The following is an 18,387-nucleotide window of genomic DNA, read 5'->3' as shown; positions in this document are numbered from 1 at the left end:
ACCCTGTCCTGCACCTCAACTTACCCTGTCCTGCGCCTCAACCTACCCTGTCCTGCAACTCAACTTACCCTGTCCTGCGCCTCAACCTACCCTGTCCTGCACCTCAACTTCCTGTACCTCAACTTACCCTGTCCTGCGCCTCAACCTACCCTGTCCTGTAACTCAAGTTACCCTGTCCTGTGCCTCAACTTCCTGCGACTCAACTTACCCTTTCCTGCGACTCAACTTCCTGTGCCTCAACTTACCCTGCCCTGCGACTCAACCTACCCTGCCCTGCGATTCAACTTACCCTGTCCTGCGCCTCAACCTCCTGCACCTCAACTTCCTGTACCTCAACTTACCCTGTCCTGCAACATAACTTACCCTGTCCTGCGACACAACTTACCCTGTCCTGTGCCTCAACTTCCTGCGACTCAACTTACCCTGTCCTGCGACACAACTTACCCTGTCCTGCGACACAACTTACCCTGTCCTGCGCCTCAACTTCCTGCCCTCAACTTACCCTGTCCTGCGACACAACTTACCCTGCCCTGCGACTCAACTTCCTGCGCCTCAACTTACCCTGCCCTGCGACTCAACCTACCCTGCCCTGCGATTCAACTTACCCTGTCCTGCGCCTCAACATCCTGCACCTCAACTTCCTGTACCTCAACTTACCTTGTCCTGCAACACAACTTACCCTGTCCTGCGACACAACTTACCCTGTCCTGTGCCTCAGCTTCCTGCGACTCAACTTACCCTGTCCTGCGACACAACTTACCCTGTCCTGCGAAACAACTTACCCTGTCCTGCTACACAACTTACCCTGTACAGCGACACAACTTACACTGTCCTGCAACTCAACTTACCCTGTCCTGTGCCTCAACTTCCTGCGACTCAACTTACCCTGTCCTGCGACACCCTACCCTGTCCTGCAACAAACTTACCCTGTCCTGCACCTCAACCTACCCTGTCCTGCAACTCAACTTACCCTGTCCTGCAACTCAACTTCCTGTTCCTCAACTTACCCTGCCCTGCGACTCAACCTACCCTGCCCTGCGATTCAACTTACCCTGTCCTGTGCCTCAACCTCCTGCGACTCAACCTACCCTGTCCTGCGCCTCAACCTACCCTGTCCTGCACTTCAACCTCCTGTACCTCAACTTACCCTGTCCTGCAACTCAACCTACCCTGTCCTGCAACTCAACTTACCCTGTCCTGTACCTCAACCTCCTGCGACTCAACTTACCCTGTCCTGCGCCTCAACCTACCCTGTCCTGTAACTCAACTTACCCTGTCCTGTGCCTCAACTTCCTGCGACTCAACTTACCCTGTCCTGCGACTCAACTTCCTGTTCCTCAACTTACCCTGCCCTGCGACTCAACCTACCCTGCCCTGCGATTCAACTTACCCTGTCCTGCGCCTCAACCTCCTGCACCTCAACTTCCTGTACCTCAACTTACCCTGTCCTGCAACATAACTCACCCTGTCCTGCGACACAACTTACCCTGTCCTGTGCCTCAACTTCCTGCGACTCAACTTACCCTGTCCTGCGACACAACTTACCCTGTCCTGCGACACAACTTACCCTGTCCTGCGCCTCAACTTCCTGCGCCTCAACTTACCCTGTCCTGCGACACAACTTACCCTGTCCTGCGACACAACTTACCCTGTCCTGCGCCTCAACTTCCTGCGCCTCAACTTACCCTGTCCTGCGACACAACTTACCCTGCCCTGCGACTCAACTTCCTGTGCCTCAACTTACCCTGCCCTGCGACTCAACCTACCCTGCCCTGCGATTCAACTTACCCTGTCCTGCGCCTCAACATCCTGCACCTCAACTTCCTGTACCTCAACTTACCCTGTCCTGCAACACAACTTACCCTGTCCTGCGACACAACTTACCCTGTCCTGTGCCTCAGCTTCCTGCGACTCAACTTACCCTGTTCTGCGACACAACTTACCCTGTCCTGCGACACAACTTACCCTGTCCTGCGACACAACTTACCCTGTACAGCGACACAACTTACACTGTCCTGCAACTCAACTTACCCTGTCCTGTGCCTCAACTTCCTGCGACTCAACTTACCCTGTCCTGCGACACAACTTACCCTGTCCTGCGACACAACTTACCCTGTCCTGCACCTCAACCTACCCTGTCCTGCAACTCAACTTACCCTGTCCTGCAACTCAACTTCCTGTTCCTCAACTTACCCTGCCCTGCGACTCAACCTACCCTGCCCTGCGATTCAACTTACCCTGTCCTGTGCCTCAACCTCCTGCGACTCAACCTACCCTGTCCTGCGCCTCAACCTACCCTGTCCTGCACCTCAACCTCCTGTACCTCAACTTACCCTGTCCTGCAACTCAACCTACCCTGTCCTGCAACTCAACTTACCCTGTCCTGTGCCTCAACCTCCTGCGACTCAACTTACCCTGTCCTGCACCTCAACTTCCTGCACCTCAACTTACCCTGTCCTGTGCCTCAACCTACCCTGTCCTGCAACTCAACTTACCCTGTCCTGTGCCTCAACTTCCTGCAACTCAACTTACCCTGTCCTGCGCCTCAACCTACCCTGTCCTGCACCTCAACTTCCTGTACCTCAACTTACCCTGTCCTGCGCCTCAACCTACCCTGTCCTGCAACTCAACTTACCCTGTCCTGTGCCTCAACTTCCTGCGACTCAACTTACCCTGTCCTGCGACTCAACTTCCTGTGCCTCAACTTACCCTGCCCTGTGACTCAACCTACCCTGCCCTGCGATTCAACTTACCCTGTCCTGCACCTCAACTTCCTGTACCTCAACTTACCCTGTCCTGCAACACAACTTACCCTGTCCTGTGCCTCAACTTCCTGCGACTCAACTTACCCTGTCCTGCGACACAACTTACCCTGTCCTGCGCCTCAACTTCCTGCCCCTCAACTTACCCTGCCCTGCGACTCAACCTACCCTGCCCTGCGATTCAACTTACCCTGTCCTGCGCCTCAACATCCTGCACCTCAACTTCCTATACCTCAACTTACCCTGTCCTGCAACACAACTTACCCTGTCCTGCGACACAACTTACCCTGTCCTGTGCCTCAGCTTCCTGCGACTCAACTTACCCTGTCCTGCGACACAACTTACCCTGTCCTGCGACACAACTTACCCTGTCCTGCGACACAACTTACCCTGTACAGCGACACAACTTACACTGTCCTGCAACTCAACTTACCCTGTCCTGTGCCTCAACTTCCTGCGACTCAACTTACCCTGTCCTGCGACACAACTTACCCTGTCCTGCGACACAACTTACCCTGTCCTGCAGCTCAACCTACCCTGTCCTGCAACTCAACTTACCCTGTCCTGCAACTCAACTTCCTGTGCCTCAACTTACCCTGCCCTGCGACTCAACCTACCCTGCCCTGCGATTCAACTTACCCTGTCCTGTGCCTCAAAATCCTGCGACTCAACCTACCCTGTCCTGCGCCTCAACCTACCCTGTCCTGCACCTCAACCTCCTGTACCTCAACTTACCCTGTCCTGCAACTCAACCTACCCTGTCCTGCAACTCAACTTACCCTGTCCTGTGCCTCAACCTCCTGCGACTCAACTTACCCTGTCCCGCACCTCAACTTCCTGTACCTCAACTTACCCTGTCCTGTGCCTCAACCTACCCTGTCCTGCAACTCAACTTACCCTGTCCTGTGCCTCAACTTCCTGCAACTCAACTTACCCTGTCCTGCGCCTCAACCTACCCTGTCCTGCACCTCAACTTCCTGTACCTCAACTTACCCTGTCCTGCGCCTCAACCTACCCTGTCCTGCAACTCAACTTACCCTGTCCTGTGCCTCAACTTCCTGCGACTCAACTTACCCTGTCCTGCGACTCAACTCCCTGTTCCTCAACTTACCCTGCCCTGCGACTCAACCTACCCTGCCCTGCGATTCAACTTACCCTGTCCTGCACCTCAACTTCCTGTACCTCAACTTACCCTGTCCTGCAACACAACTTACCCTGTCCTGCGACACAACTTACCCTGTCCTGTGCCTCAACTTCCTGCGACTCAACTTACCCTGTCCTGCGACACAACTTACCCTGTCCTGCGCCTCAACTTCCTGCGCCTCAACTTACCCTGTCCTGCGACACAACTTACCCTGCGACTCAACTTCCTGTTCCTCAACTTACCCTGCCCTGCGACTCAACCTACCCTGCCCTGCGATTCAACTTACCCTGTCCTGCGCCTCAACCTCCTGCACCTCAACTTCCTATTCACAACTTACCCTGTCCTGCAACACAACTTACCCTGTCCTGCGACAAAACTTACCCTGTCCTGTGCCTCAACTTCCTGCGACTCAACTTACCCTGTCCTGCGACACAACTTACCCTGTCCTGCGACACAACTTACCCTGTACATCGACACAACTTACGCTGTCCTGCGACTCAACTTACCCTGTCCTGTGCCTCAACTTCCTGCGACTCAACTTACCCTGTCCTGCGACACAACTTACCCTGTCCTGCGACACAACTTACCCTGTCCTGTACCTCAACCTACCCTGTCCTGCAACTCAACTTACCCTGTCCTGTGCTTCAACTTCCTGCGACTCAACTTACCCTGCCCTGCGACTCAACTTCCTGTGCCTCAACTTACCCTGCCCTGCGACTCAACCTACCCTGCCCTGCGATTCAACTTACCCTGTCCTGCGCCTCAACCTCCTGCACCTCAACTTCCTGTACCTCAACTTACCCTGTCCTGCAACACAACTTACCCTGTCCTGCGACACAACTTACCCTGTCCTGTGCCTCAACTTCCTGCGACTCAACTTACCCTGTCCTGCGACACAACTTACCCTGTCCTGCGCCTCAACTTCCTGCGCCTCAACTTACCCTGCCCTGCGACTCAACCTACCCTGCCCTGCGATTCAACTTACCCTGTCCTGCGCCTCAACATCCTGCACCTCAACTTCCTATACCTCAACTTACCCTGTCCTGCAACACAACTTACCCTGTCCTGCGACACAACTTACCCTGTCCTGTGCCTCAGCTTCCTGCGACTCAACTTACCCTGTCCTGCGACACAACTTACCCTGTCCTGCGACACAACTTACCCTGTCCTGCGACACAACTTACCCTGTACAGCGACACAACTTACACTGTCCTGCAACTCAACTTACCCTGTCCTGTGCCTCAACTTCCTGCGACTCAACTTACCCTGTCCTGCGACACAACTTACCCTGTCCTGCGACACAACTTACCCTGTCCTGCACCTCAACCTACCCTGTCCTGCAACTCAACTTACCCTGTCCTGCAACTCAACTTCCTGTGCCTCAACTTACCCTGCCCTGCGACTCAACCTACCCTGCCCTGCGATTCAACTTACCCTGTCCTGTGCCTCAACCTCCTGCGACTCAACCTACCCTGTCCTGCGCCTCAACCTACCCTGTCCTGCACCTCAACCTCCTGTACCTCAACTTACCCTGTCCTGCAACTCAACCTACCCTGTCCTGCAACTCAACTTACCCTGTCCTGTGCCTCAACCTCCTGCGACTCAACTTACCCTGTCCTGCACCTCAACTTCCTGTACCTCAACTTACCCTGTCCTGTGCCTCAACCTACCCTGTCCTGCAACTCAACTTACCCTGTCCTGTGCCTCAACTTCCTGAAACTCAACTTACCCTGTCCTGCGCCTCAACCTACCCTGTCCTGCACCTCAACCTCCTGTACCTCAACTTACCCTGTCCTGCGCCTCAACCTACCCTGTCCTGCAACTCAACTTACCCTGTCCTGTGCCTCAACTTCCTGCGACTCAACTTACCCTGTCCTGCGACTCAACTTCCTGTACCTCAACTTACCCTGCCCTGCGACTCAACCTACCCTGCCCTGCGATTCAACTTACCCTGTCCTGCACCTCAACTTCCTGTACCTCAACTTACCCTGTCCTGCAACACAACTTACCCTGTCCTGCGACACAACTTACCCTGTCCTGTGCCTCAACTTCCTGCGACTCAACTTACCCTGTCCTGCGACACAACTTACCCTGTCCTGCGCCTCAACTTCCTGCGCCTCAACTTACCCTGTCCTGCGACACAACTTACCCTGCGACTCAACTTCCTGCCCCTCAACTTACCCTGCCCTGCGACTCAACCTACCCTGCCCTGCGATTCAACTTACCCTGTCCTGCGCCTCAACCTCCTGCACCTCAACTTCCTATTCACAACTTACCCTGTCCTGCAACACAACTTACCCTGTCCTGCGACACAACTTACCCTGTACAGCGACACAACTTACGCTGTCCTGCGACTCAACTTACCCTGTACAGCGACACAACTTACCCTGTCCTGCGACACAACTTACCCTGTACAGCGACACAACTTACGCTGTCCTGCGACTCAACTTACCCTGTCCTGTGCCTCAACTTCCTGCGACTCAACTTACCCTGTCCTGCGACACAACTTACCCTGTCCTGCGACACAACTTACCCTGTCCTGTACCTCAACCTACCCTGTCCTGCAACTCAACTTACCCTGTCCTGTGCTTCAACTTCCTGCGACTCAACTTACCCTGCCCTGCGACTCAACTTCCTGTCCCTCAACTTACCCTGCCCTGCGACTCAACCTACCCTGCCCTGCGATTCAACTTACCCTGTCCTGCGCCTCAACCTCCTGCACCTCAACTTCCTGTACCTCAACTTACCCTGTCCTGTGCCTCAACCTACCCTGTCCTGCAACTCAACTTACCCTGTCCTGTGCCTCAACTTCCTGCAACTCAACTTACCCTGTCCTGCGACTCAACTTACCCTGTCCTGCGACTCAACTTCCTGCACCTCAACTTACCCTGCCCTGCGACTCAACCTACCCTGCCCTGCGATTCAACTTACCCTGTCCTGCACCTCAACATCCTGTCAACTTCCTGCCTCAACTTACCCTGTCCTGCAACTCAACCCCTGTCCTGCGACTCAACTTACCCTGTCCTGTGCCTCAACTTCCCTGCGACTCAACTTACCCTGTCCTGCGACTCAACTTACCCTGTCCTGCGACACAACTTACCCTGTCCTGCGCCTCAACCCCTACTCAACTGTCCTGCAACTCAACCCCTGTCCTGTGCCTCAACTTCCTGTCCTGACTCAACTTACCCTGTCCTGCAACTCAACTTACCCTGTCCTGCAACTCAACTTACCCTGTCCTGCACCTCAACCTACCCTGCCTGCACTCAACTCAACTCAACTTCCTGTACCTCAACTTACCCTGTCCTGCAACTCAACCTACCCTGTCCTGCAACTCAACTTACCCTGTCCTGTGCCTCAACTTCCTGCGACTCAACTTACCCTGTCCTGCGCCTCAACCTACCCTGTCCTGCACCTCAACCTCCTGTACCTCAACTTACCCTGTCCTGCGCCTCAACCTACCCTGTCCTGCAACTCAACTTACCCTGTCCTGTGCCTCAACTTCCTGCGACTCAACTTACCCTGTCCTGCACTCAACTTCCTGTGCCTCAACTTACCCTGCCCTGCGCCTCAACCTCAACTGCAACCTCTACCCTGTCCTGTGCCTCAACTTCAACTTACCCTGTCCTGCGACTCAACTTACCCTGTCCTGCACAACTTCCTGTACCTCAACTTACCCTGTCCTGCAACTCAACCTACCCTGTCCTGCAACTCAACTTACCCTGTCCTGTGCCTCAACTTCCTGCGACTCAACTTACCCTGTCCTGCGACTCACAAACTTACCCTGCCCTGCGACTCAACCTACCCTGCCCTGCGATTCAACTTACCCTGTCCTGCGCCTCAACTTACCCTGTCCTGCACCTTACCCTGTCCTGCGACACAACTTACCCTGTCCAGCGACACAACTTACCCTGTCCTGCGACTCAACTTACCCTGTCCTGTGCCTCAACTTCCTGTGCCTCAACTTACCCTGTCCTGCGACACAACTTACCCTGCGACTCAACTTCCTGCGCCTCAACTTACCCTGCCCTGCGACTCAACCTACCCTGCCCTGCGATTCAACTTACCCTGTCCTGCGCCTCAACCTCCTGCACCTCAACTTCCATACCTCAACTTACCCTGTCCTGCAACACAACTTACCCTGTCCTGCGACACAACTTACCCTGTCCTGTGCCTCAACTTCCTGCGACTCAACTTACCCTGTCCTGCGACACAACTTACCCTGTCCTGCGACACAACTTACCCTGTACAGCGACACAACTTACGCTGTCCTGCGACTCAACTTACCCTGTCCTGTGCCTCAACTTCCTGCGACTCAACTTACCCTGTCCTGCGACATAACTTACCCTGTCCTGCGACACAACTTACCCTGTCCTGTACCTCAACCTACCCTGTCCTGCAACTCAACTTACCCTGTCCTGTGCTTCAACTTCCTGCGACTCAACTTACCCTGTCCTGCGACATAACTTACCCTGTCCTGCGACACAACTTACCCTGTCCTGTACCTCAACCTACCCTGTCCTGCAACTCAACTTACCCTGTCCTGTGCTTCAACTTCCTGCGACTCAACTTACCCTGCCCTGCGACTCAACCTACCCTGCCCTGCGATTCAACTTACCCTGTCCTGCGCCTCAACCTCCTGCACCTCAACTTCCTGTACCTCAACTTACCCTGTCCTGCAACACAACACCCTGTCCTGCCACAACTTACCCTGTCCTGTGCCTCAACTTCCTGCGACTCAACTTACCCTGTCCTGCGACACAACTTACCCTGTCCTGCGACACAACTTACCCTGTCCTGCGACACAACTTACCCTGTACAGCGACACAACTTACCCTGTCCTGCGACTCAACTTACCCTGTCCTGTGCCTCAACTTCCTGCGACTCAACTTACCCTGTCCTGCGACACAACTTACCCTGTCCTGCGACACAACTTACCCTGTCCTGCGACACAACTTACCCTGTCCTGCGACACAACTTACCCTGTCCTGCGACACAACTTACCCTGTCCTGCGCCTCAACCTCCTGCCCCTCAACTTACCCTGCCCTGCGACTCAACCTACCCTGCCCTGCGACACAACTTACCCTGTCCTGCGACACAACTTACCCTGTCCTGCGACACAACTTACCCTGTCCTGCGACACAACTTACCCTGTCCTGGGACACAACTTACCCTGTCCTGCGCCTCAACTTCCTGCGCCTCAACCTCCTGCCCCTCAACTTACCCTGCCCTGCGACTCAACCTACCCTGCCCTGCGACACAACTTACCCTGTCCTGCGACACAACTTACCCTGTCCTGCGACACAACTTACCCTGTCCTGCACCAAAACTTACCCTGTCCTGCGCCTCAACTTCCTGCGCCTCAACTTCCTGTTCCTCAACCTACCCTACCCTGCGACTCAACCTACCCTGTCCTGCACCTCAACTTACCCTGTCCTGCAACTCAACTTACCCTGTCCTGCAACTCAATTTACCCTGTCCTGTGCCTCAACTTCCTGAACCTCAACTTACCCTGCGACTCAACTTACCCTGCGACTCAACTTACCCTGTCCTGGGACTCAACTCCCTGTACCTCAACTTACCCTGTCCTGTACCTCAACTTACCCTGTGACTCAACTTACCCTGTCCTGCGACTCAACTTACCCTGTCCTGCAACTCAATTTACCCTGTCCTGTGCCTCAACTTCCTGCACCTCAACTTACCCTGCGACTCAACTTACCCTGTCCTGCGACTCAACTTCCTGTGCCTCAACTTACCGTGTCCTGTGCCTCAACTTCCTCTACCTCAACTTACCCTGCGACTCAACTTACCCTGTCCTGCGACTCAACTTACCCTGTCCTGTGCCTCAACTTCCTGCGACTCAACTTACCCTGTCCTGTGACTCAACTTCCTGTGCCTCAACTTACCCTGCCCTGCGACTCAACCTACCCTGCCCTGCGATTCAACTTACCCTGTCCTGCACCTCAACTTCCTGTACCTCAACTTACCCTGTCCTGCAACACAACTTACCCTGTCCTGCGACACAACTTACCCTGTCCTGTGCCTCAACTTCCTGCGACTCAACTTACCCTGTCCTGCGACACAACTTACCCTGTCCTGCAACACAACTTACCCTGTCCTGCGCCTCAACTTCCTGCGGCTCAACTTACCCTGTCCTGCGACACAACTTACCCTGCCCTGCGACTCAACTTCCTGCCCCTCAACTTACCCTGCCCTGCGACTCAACCTACCCTGCCCTGCGATTCAACTTACCCTGTCCTGCGCCTCAACCTCCTGCACCTCAACTTCCTTTACCTCAACTTACCCTGTCCTGCAACACAACTTACCCTGTCCTGTGCCTCAACTTCCTGCGACTCAACTTACCCTGTCCTGCGACACAACTTACCCTGTCCTGCGACACAACTTACCCTGTCCTGTACCTCAACCTACCCTGTCCTGCAACTCAACTTACCCTGTCCTGTGCTTCAACTTCCTGCGACTCAACTTACCCTGCCCTGCGACTCAACTTCCTGCGCCTCAACTTCCTGTACCTCAACTTACCCTGTCCTGCAACACAACTTACCCTGTCCTGCGACTCAACCTACCCTGCCCTGCGATTCAACTTACCCTGTCCTGCGCCTCAACCTCCTGCACCTCAACTTCCTGTACCTCAACTTACCCTGTCCTGCAACACAACTTACCCTGTCCTGCGACACAACTTACCCTGTCCTGTGCCTCAACTTCCTGCGACTCAACTTACCCTGTCCTGCGACACAACTTACCCTGTCCTGCGACACAACTTACCCTGTCCTGCGACACAACTTACCCTGTACAGCGACACAACTTACCCTGTCCTGCGACTAAACTTACCCTGTCCTGTGCCTCAACTTCCTGCGACTCAACTTACCCTGTCCTGGGACACAACTTACCCTGTCCTGCGACACAACTTACCCTGTCCTGCGACACAACTTACCCTGTACAGCGACACAACTTACCCTGTCCTGCAACACAACTTACCCTGTCCTGCAACACAACTTAGCCTGTCCTGCGACACAACTTACCCTGTCCTGCGCCTCAACTGCCTGCGCCTCAACTTCCTGCTCCTCAACCTACCCTGCCCTGCGACTCAACCTACCCTGCCCTGCGACACAACTTACCCTGTTCTGCGACACAACTTACCCTGTCCTGCGACACAACTTACCCTGTCCTGCGACACAACTTACCCTGTCCTGCGCCTCAACCTCCTGCTCCTCAACTTACCCTGCCCTGCGACTCAACCTACCCTGCCCTGCGACACAACTTACCCTGTCCTGCGACACTGCGACACAACTTACCCTGTCCTGCGACACAACTTACCCTGTCCTGCACCACAACTTACCCTGTCCTGCGCCTCAACTTCCTGCGCCTCAACTTCCTGTTCCTCAACCTACCCTACCCTGCGACTCAACCTACCCTGTCCTGCACCTCAACACTGCGACTGTGTCCTGCAACTCAACTTACCCTGTCCTGCACCACAACTTACCCTGTCCTGCGCCTCAACTTCCTGCGCCTCAACTTCCTGTTCCTCAACCTACCCTACCTGGACTGCGACTCAACCTACCCTGTCCTGCACCTCAACTTACGCTGTCCTGCAACTCAACTTACCCTGTCCTGCAACTCCTGCAACTCATTTACCCTGTCCTGTGCCTCAACTTCCTGAACCTCAACTTACCCTGCGACTCAACTTACCCTGCGACTCAACTTACCCTGTCCTGGGACTCAACTCCCTGTACCTCAACTTACCCTGTCCTGTACCTCAACTTACCCTGTGACTCAACTTACCCTGTCCTGCGACTCAACTTCCTGTCCTGCAACTCAACTTACCCTGTCCTGTGCCTCAACTTCCTGCACCTCAACTTACCCTGCGACTCAACTTACCCTGTCCTGCGACTCAACTGTCCTGTGCCTCAACTTCCGTGTCCTGTCCTCAACTTCCTCTACCTCAACTTACCCTGCGCTCAACTTACCCTGTCCTGCGACTCAACCTACCCTGTCCTGTGCCTCAACTTCCTGCGACTCAACTACCCTGTCCTGTGACTCAACTTCCTGTGCCTCAACTTACCCTGCCCTGCGACTCAACCTACCCTGCCCTGCGATTTCACAACTTACCCTGTCCTGCACCTCAACTTCCTGTACCTCAACTTACCCTGTCCTGCAACACAACTTACCCTGTCCTGCAACACAACTTACCCTGTCCTGTGCCTCAACTTCCTGCGACTCAACTTACCCTGTCCTGCGACACAACTTACCCTGTCCTGCAACACAACCCTTACCAACTGTCCTGTGCCTCAACTTCCCTGCCCTGGCTCAACCTACCCTGTCCTGCGATTCAACTTACCCTGTCCTGCGACTCAACCTCCTCCACCTCAACCTCCTAAACCTCAACCTACCCTGTCCTGCAATTCAACTTACCCTGTCCTGCGACTCAACCTCCTGTCCTGTGCCTCAACTTCCTGCGACCTCAACTTACCCTGTCCTGCAACACAACTTACCCTGTCCTGCGACACAACTTACCCTGTCCTGTACCTCAACCTACCCTGTCCTGCAACTCAACTTACCCTGTCCTGTGCTTCAACTTCCTGCGACTCAACTTACCCTGCCCTGCGACTCAACTTCCTGCGCCTCAACTTACCCTGCCCTGCGACTCAACCTACCCTGCCCTGCGATTCAACTTACCCTGTCCTGCGCCTCAACCTCCTGCACCTCAACTTCCTGTACCTCAACTTACCCTGTCCTGCAACACAACTTACCCTGTCCTGCGACACAACTTACCCTGTCCTGTGCCTCAACTTCCTGCGACTCAACTTACCCTGTCCTGCGACACAACTTACCCTGTCCTGCGACACAACTTACCCTGTCCTGCGACACAACTTACCCTGTACAGCGACACAACTTACCCTGTCCTGCGACTCAACTTACCCTGTCCTGTGCCTCAACTTCCTGCGACTCAACTTACCCTGTCCTGGGACACAACTTACCCTGTCCTGCGACACAACTTACCCTGTCCTGCGACACAACTTACCCTGTACAGCGACACAACTTACCCTGTCCTGCAACACAACTTACCCTGTCCTGCAACACAACTTAGCCTGTCCTGCGACACAACTTACCCTGTCCTGCGCCTCAACTGCCTGCGCCTCAACTTCCTGCTCCTCAACCTACCCTGCCCTGCGACTCAACCTACCCTGCCCTGCGACACAACTTACCCTGTTCTGCGACACAACTTACCCTGTCCTGCGACACAACTTACCCTGTCCTGCGACACAACTTACCCTGTCCTGCGCCTCAACCTCCTGCTCCTCAACTTACCCTGCCCTGCGACTCAACCTACCCTGCCCTGCGACACAACTTACCCTGTCCTGCGACACAACTTACCCTGTCCTGCGACACAACTTACCCTGTCCTGGGACACAACTTACCCTGTCCTGCGCCTCAACTTCCTGCGCCTCAACTTCCTGCCCCTCAACTTACCCTGCCCTGCGACTCACCCTACCCTGCCCTGCGACGCAACTTACCCTGTCCTGCGACACAACTTACCCTGTCCTGCGACACAACTTACCCTGTCCTGCACCACAACTTACCCTGTCCTGCGCCTCAACTTCCTGCGCCTCAACTTCCTGTCCCTCAACTTACCCTGCCCTGCGACTCAACCTACCCTGTCCTGCACCTCAACTTACCCTGTCCTGCAACTCAACTTACCCTGTCCTGCAACTCAATTTACCCTGTCCTGTGCCTCAACTTCCTGAACCTCAACTTACCCTGCGACTCAACTTACCCTGTCCTGGGACTCATCTTCCTGTGCCTCAACTTACCCTGTCCTGTGCCTCAACTTCCTGTATCTCAACTTACCCTGCGACTCAACTTACCCTGTCCTGCAACTCAATTTACCCTGTCCTGTCCCTCAACTTACCCTGCGACTCAACTTACCCTGTCCTGCGACTCAACTTCCTGTGCCTCAACTTACCGTGTCCTGTGCCTCAACTTCCTCCACCTCAACTTACCCTGCGACTCAACTTACCCTGTCCTGCGACTCAACTTACCCTGTCCTGCGCCTCAACTTCCTGTGCCTCAACTTCCTGCGACTCAACTTACCCTGTCCTGCAACTCAACCTACCCTGTCCTGCGACTCAACTTACCCTGTCCTGCGACACAACTTACCCTGTCCTGTGACACAACTTACCCTGTCCTGCGACTCAACTTACCCTGCCCTGCGACTCAACCTACCCTGTCCTGCGACTCAACTTACCCTGTCCTGTGACACAACTTACCCTGTCCTGCGACACAACTTACCCTGTCCTGCGACTCAACTTACCCTGCCCTGCGACTCAACTTACCCTGCCCTTCGACTCAACTTACCCTGTCCTGCGACTCAACTTACCCTGCCCTGCGACTCAACTTACCCTGCCCTTCGACTCAACTTACCCTGTCCTGCGACTCAACTTACCCTGTCCTGCGACACAACTTACCCTGTCCTGCGACTCAACTTACCCTGTCCTGTTTTCAAGAGACCACATGTTTTCAAAACTGTTGTGTTTACATGAATTTGGATTAATTCCAGGGATACACATCATCCTGAAATATATCTAGATATCTTTGTTAGGAAGAATGCTATAATTCTCTTGAAGGAGTAAATGTAAAATATAAAAAATTGGCTCAATTTACCCCACTCTCCAGTGTCCAAAACACCAGTCAGATATTAATGGTCATCGGAGCATGTGTCGATACTAATATGCTGGAAAGCAAGGGAGTGCTGCTCTCGGATCAGCTTTCTCCATTAAAATCATTAGAATTATTTCACAATTGCCTACTGACGATTTATCAACTCCTATTACCACATACGGCTGCAAATATTGACCAATCTTAGTCTAATGCTTACCCCCCAAAAATGCACTAAATCACCGATTTGGCACATCATTGCGCACATGTTAGTCTACACATCATGAAATATATTGAGACAAATTACAGACAGTAGCCTACAAGTAGCAAAATAGAACTCAATTGATTAACATGAAATGTATTTCAATATGATTGAATTAGGCCTATAACCTACTGTTTATATTTTAATGCAGTCATCTAGGTTTTAATTTAAAGCAGAGTTTTATACATCACTTGTTTGTATAAACTGCAAAAACATTGGCAACTTTGTAGGCTATTTGGAGACAACTTTGTTCTGAAATTATCGGCGGCCAAAGAGAGACGGATAAACAATTTGATTCTATGTTTAGCTGAAACCTGTATATAAAGTGAAGCGGGTGGTCAAAATAGCATTTAACGACGCAATTATTTATTCTACGAGTGGTCTGAGGCAAGCATTAGACTACGAGCGTTTTCAAGTGCAACGTTAATAACGATGGTTTTGGGAAACAGCTCGGAGATTTAATTAAACCACGATGAATTTAGCCTAAAATGCTTTTGGGAAACCGCGCCCTGAGCGAGGAAGAGACGAAGCGAGAGGCATGACTCCGCCCCTAAATCTGTCAGCGAGAAAAATACAACGAGAAACAGACGAAGTGGGGATTTTTTTTGTATGAAGGTCATGTTTTGTCTGTTGAACATGGTAAATAGGCGTTTATAAATGCACTGCATAGACTACTGTGCTTTGATAAATTACGATGAATAACGTTCTAAAAAAAAGGACATTTGAACTTCCTTCTGTCACAATGCATTGCTGCATTATGACGTCATACATGTTCTCGAATCACCAGTTCAGGAGATGAGGTAGTGGAAACTCAGCGAAGTGAAAAGAGACGTCAAGTGGTGTTTACTGGACGATAACAGAATCCCAAAACGTCTGAAATTGAAACAATATCCCGTAGGTTTCTTTGATGATATAATCTTGCATTCTTCTATTACACTGACAATGCCTACCTATAGTCCTATACTGTAAAATTCGCATTGATCTTCATTTGTAATTGCAGATTACTTGGTGTAAATGGGGAAAGGTATGGGAAAAGGCATCATTGCTGATGCTGCAGTGGAGAAATACTTTGCTGACCTGAAAGCAAGCACATCTTACATCCTTGGACTTTTAGTTGGACAGGTGAGACATTTAGGCCTACTGTATGTAAGGGGACGTGGTCTTTCTAATGTTAGGCTATCCAATGCAATATCATTTTATTTGATCAACATTTGTTTTGCTACAGGGGGAGTTTGTGGTGCATGCAGCAATGACCCCACTAAAGGAGGACAATCCTGGTGGCCTGATGAATGAGGATGACAAAGACTACATCCTAGATCACGCAGAACATGTGAGATTTATTGGAGAACATGCCTGAGAAATATGGAGGATTGTTTTTTCTGAAACGATCTTCTGTTGTACTGTGGTGTTATAGTGTTATGATATTCAAGTGTCCATGGTTTGGTTAATGACTCCTGCATTTTTCCTTTTGTTAAAGCTGAACTGCATGGTTCCTGGAGGACTGTCTGTGATGGGCATGTTTGTGGTCTCCCCGTCCCACCAGACCAAAGAGAGCCATATGAAAATGAGGCGGGTGAGGCAGGAATTTCTTCTTTGTCAAATTTCAAGCTTTTGTTTTTCTTAATTTTCTTTCTTTAGATGTTTTTGGTTTGATTGTCTATCTGATGATTTATCCATTTGTCTGTACTCTGTCTGCATTTTCTCTGTTAGACTATGGCTGCTGTGGAGAGTCGTGTATCCGAGGACAGGCTTTGGGGTTTCTCAGAGGAGGACACCAATGACAGAGTGATGCTTCATATCTGCTCCAACACCAACAAGTATCCTCTTACTCAGTCTCCACTGCTGATGACACACACACTCATCCACACACTCATCCACACACGCAGACACACACACTCATCCACACACACAGACACACAAGCAGACACACACGCAGACACACGCAGACACACACACATTCACACACGCAGACACACACACACATGTAGACACACACGCAGACACACACACATCCACAGACGCAGACACACACACACACATGCAGAAACACACACACACACACACGCAGACACATGCAGACACACACACTCTCACACACATGCAGACACACACGCAGACACACACACACATACACACACGCAGTCACACACACACACGCAGACACACACAGAGACACACACACATATCCACAGACACACACGCAGACACACACACGCAGACACACATGCAGACACACATCCACAGACAGACACGCGCAGACACACACACACATCCACATATGCAGACACACACACACGCAGACACACACACGCAGACACACACACACTGACACACATTCACATAACACAAAGACTAAAGAGAACACACTCTTTCTTAGCAATTTCATCACAGAGTGACTTGCTGGATTATGAACATTAAAGAACCTAGTGTGAGTACAAAGTTTCAACATTTTACTCATTCATTAATTTGCCTGTGTATTATCTTCTAACATCGCAATTTACTGCAAATCAAATTGTATTTGTCACATGTGCCGAATACAACAGGTATTACAGGGAAATGCTTACTTACAAGCCCTTAACCAACAATTCAGTTCAAGAAAATATTTACTTAATTAACTAAAGTAAAAAATAAAATTAAACAGTATCACAATAAAATGACATAACAATAACGAGGCTATATACAGGGGATACCGGTCAGGTTAGTCGAGGTCATTTGTACATGTAGGTAGGGGTAAAGGAACTATGCATAGATAATAAACAGCGAGTAGCAGCGTGGGGGGGGGGGGGGTGCCGGGAGAGAAGGAGAGAAAAGGCTGAACTATCGTTCCTGGTTAGTGTTGATAAACGTTAACTTACTGCGTGATGTCTTCCAGAAATCTTCTAAATCTGCGACATGGAGTTACCTGCCGTGGATGACAGCGTTCTGGCCTGTTGCAGTCTGCCCTATGGACATCGACCTGATGTTTCCTATCAAGGACAAGACCCGCCACGGTCTGATGCAGGCCATGAAGGTAACCTAGGGCCCCATTCAAAAGTAGTGCACTATATAGGGAATGTGGTGCCATTTTGGACAGAGGCCTAGTTTAATCATTATTATTGTTATATGTTTATTACACATTCAGTCTTCCACCACTACTTCTACTGACAAAGTGACAATACATCTTATCCGTGTTAGGATGGGATGATGAGGTGGGCAAAGAAGACTGAGGCCAGTGTTTGTCTCCTCAACAACAAACATCTACCAGCTAAGACAAATTTGAACCCCCCAACTAAGGCAAGTTTGGTGTGGTGTGCAACTGAATATTGCAATGTCGTTGCTGACGATCCTTGTGAATGACAACTGTTTATGTCCTGTATGTTCTTTAGAGGAACAATTCACAAAGGATAAAGATTCAAGGTCAGATATTCATCCCAACGGTAAGTGGGAATATGAATATCGAGAAGAAAAAAAATTACTGCAAAAATCGGATTGTTGTACTTTTCTTACATTGTAATGGATCAGTGTAACAGGCTCAAATCTGCTCCATATAGAGGTTCAGGTGAACCCA

At 51.7% G+C, this 18,387-nt stretch overlaps 1 long non-coding RNA gene across 1 annotated transcript; it reads left to right on the top strand.

Annotated features, from left to right (window-relative positions):
- The first annotated feature begins 16,071 nt into the window (after positions 1-16,071).
- LOC115125642 (uncharacterized) lies at positions 16,072-18,145 on the top strand. The gene is made up of 5 exons (XR_003863008.2): positions 16,072-16,170; positions 16,318-16,413; positions 16,551-17,268; positions 17,713-17,850; positions 18,015-18,145. It is a non-coding gene; the product is annotated as an uncharacterized LOC115125642 (long non-coding RNA).
- The last annotated feature ends 242 nt before the right edge of the window (positions 18,146-18,387 follow it).

The sequence above is a fragment of the Oncorhynchus nerka genome, linkage group LG24 (genome assembly GCF_034236695.1).
Source record: "Oncorhynchus nerka isolate Pitt River linkage group LG24, Oner_Uvic_2.0, whole genome shotgun sequence".
NCBI classification, from domain to species: Eukaryota; Metazoa; Chordata; class Actinopteri; order Salmoniformes; family Salmonidae; genus Oncorhynchus; species Oncorhynchus nerka.
Note: the sequence above shows the minus strand (reverse complement) of the source record. Positions and strands in the feature narration are given on the sequence as shown.